At 43.5% G+C, this 2982-nt stretch overlaps 1 pseudogene; it reads left to right on the top strand.

Moving 5' to 3' along the window:
* The first annotated feature begins 457 nt into the window (after positions 1 to 457).
* Positions 458 to 2405, top strand: LOC101834101 (annotated as a pseudogene).
* Positions 2406 to 2982: the final 577 nt, after the last annotated feature.

The raw sequence follows: 2982 nt of genomic DNA, 5'->3' as shown, positions 1-2982 counted from the left end.
CAAGAACCAGCAAAACACACCCTCGGGGCCTGTTGGCTTGCTTTCTTTTGTGTGTCAAGTTTTCTAGAAACACAGCCGCACCCATTTGGTTCTGTCCTGTCCTGAGCTGGCTTCACCCAGTGTTGGCAATGTTAAATGTTGAGTACTGACTGAACCAAAACCCTGAAAACACCTACTTTTAGAAAATATTTGCCCAAGGGCACTGTCAATAAGACAGAGCAACAGCCTGCCGAATGGGAAAAGATCTTCACCAACCCCACATCTGACAGAGAGATGACCTCCAAAATATACAAATAACTCAAGAAACTAGACACCAAAATACACATCAAAATACAAAATAATCCAATTGAAGGATGGGCTAAACAGAGAATTCTCACCAGTTACATTTAAGGAATTGCTCAACATCCTTAATCATCAGGGAAATGCAAATCAAAACAACTCTGAGACACCAACTTACACCTGTCAGAATGGCTAAGATCAGAAATACTGAGGATGCCCTTTCCAGCCAGCGCCGAGCAATGGTCATCTCTCGGGACAGCTGGCACAAGCACCGCGAGACCGGCGGTAAGAGAAAGCCCTACCACAAAAAGCAGAAGTACGAGCTGGGACGGCTGATGCCAACACTAAGATTGGCCCTCGTCGTACACACACAGTTCGAGGAAGCAATAAGAAGTACCGTGCCCTAAGATTGGATGTGGGAAACTTTTCCTGGGGCTCTGAGTGCTGTGCTGGCAAAACAGGCATCACTGACATCGTCTACAATGCTGGTCTACAATGCTTGGTGCTGGTCCGACAAGATCCTGGTGAAGAACTGCATCGTGCTCATCGACAGCACACCGTATGGGCAGTGGTACGAGTCCCACTATGCACTGCCCCTGGGCTGCAAGAAGGGAGGCAAGCTGAGTCCCGAGGAGGAAGAAACAAAAAATGGTATTGTCACCAAGAAAAAGCAGCTGAGACAGCCCAGGCTCACACTTCTGCTTTGCTCAATAGTTTATGTTATGACTTGTTTCACTGTGGGTGGGTAACTATTGTACTGTTGACAGTAATAAGTTCCAATATCTTCTGGCTCCAAAGTGCTGATGGTAAGGGTAAAATCTGTCCCAGACCCACTGCCACTGAACCTCGATGGCACTCCATCTTCTAACCTGTTTGCAAGATTGATGAGGAGCTTAGGAGATTTCCCTGGCTTTTGCTGATACCAACTTAATGCAGTACCAATGCTCTGACTGGCTTGACACCTGATGGTGACTGGGTCTTTGAGAGATACAGTCTGAGATGGAGACTGGGTCAACTGGATATCACATCTGGAACCTGGAATTAAGAGGGGAAGAAAGAACAAAACTATATAATTCTGCCTCAAAAGTCAATCATAGAGTTCCCTGACAGCCAGGCAGCATGGAGCACACTGAGAGAAGCACTGCTGTCCTCCATACCTGGGATCCAGAGCAGCAGCAGCCCCAGGAGATGAGCAGGAGCCCTCATGTCTGTGCTGTGTCCTGATTGGAACTGACTCCTGCACAGGGTGTGACCAGCCTATTAAAAAGTCCTCTGGATAGGAGTGTGTTTTCTGATTACACGCAAATCAGCAGAGACTAGAAGACAAGGTCACAGCTGAAAGGCTGTCTCAACTCAGGAACTGACCCTGTACCTGTCTCTGGACCCGTGTTCTGGGCTTGATCAGGCACTGTTTTATTTTTCTGCAGATTTTTTTTCTTTCTGAGACTCAGATGGATAATTTCTTAATAGGTGATTATCTTGTGTTTATAAATGATCAATGGCATGTTTTTCTTGCTAGCCTTATGTATTTGTGCATCTTTCCCAAAGACAATTCCAGAAACTTGAAGATGATTTAGGAGTAACCTTCATTTGGTCATGTGAGTATTCTTAAGGCTAGAACAAGTTCTTTGGCCCGTTTCTCAGAATTTTCTGCTGTGGTTACTTCATTATATCATCAATTGACATGAGAAATGTACAAGAATACATACATACATATATAATTTAGTTATTGATGAGATAAAAATATTCTTACAATTTGAAAAAAGATAAAAGTATGTGAATAAATAATACATGTAACACTCTACCAAATATAATCTTCCCAGTAGGGACCTCACATGAGAACATACACCACTGTCAACTTGTTGTCTTCTAATAAATGGTGTCCACCAAAAAAAAAAACGATCAAAGAAAATTCAAAAGAAATATGATGAAAGGATAAGGAATGCCAAGATCAGCAGCCTTCTGGAGGAGCAGTTCCAGCAGGGCAGGCTTCTTGCCTGCATTACCTTGAGACCAGGCCAGTGTGGCAGAGCACATGGCTATGTGCTAGAAGGCAAGGAGCTGGAGTTCTACCTGAGGAAGATCAAAGCCCGGAAAGGCAAATAAACCATCCTTCACAGCTCATGCAATAAAGCTGTTTATTGTTCTATATAAAAAAATACTAAAGACAGCTTATGTTGGAGAGGATGTGAAGAAAGGGGAACTCTTCTCCACTGCTGGGGGGGTACAAACTTGTACAGCCACTTTGGAAATCAGTATGGCAGTTTCTCAGAAAACTGGGAATCAATCTACCTCAAGACCTAGTGATACCACTCTTGGTCATATACCCAAGGATACTCAATCATACCACAAGAATACTTGCTCAACTATGTTCATAGCCAACACATCGTTCGTAATAGCCAACACCTGGAAAGAGCCTAGATGCCCCTCAACCAAAAAATGGGTAAAGAAAATGTGGTACATTTACATAACAGAGTATTACTCAGCTATAAGAAACAATGACATCATGAAATTTGCAGACAAATGGATGGAACAAGAAAAATAATCATCCTGAGTGAGGTAACCCAGATTCCGGAAGACAAACACGGTATGTACTCCCATATAAGTGGATATTAGATATAAAGCAAAGGATACCCAGACTACAGTCCACACTTCCAGAGAAGCTAGGTAACAAGGAGGACCCTAAGGTAACAAGGAGGACGC

Source organism: Mesocricetus auratus, unplaced genomic scaffold (genome assembly GCF_017639785.1).
Source record: "Mesocricetus auratus isolate SY011 unplaced genomic scaffold, BCM_Maur_2.0 Super-Scaffold_100018, whole genome shotgun sequence".
Taxonomy (NCBI): domain Eukaryota; kingdom Metazoa; phylum Chordata; class Mammalia; order Rodentia; family Cricetidae; genus Mesocricetus; species Mesocricetus auratus.
This window is presented reverse-complemented; position numbering and strand designations above follow the sequence as displayed.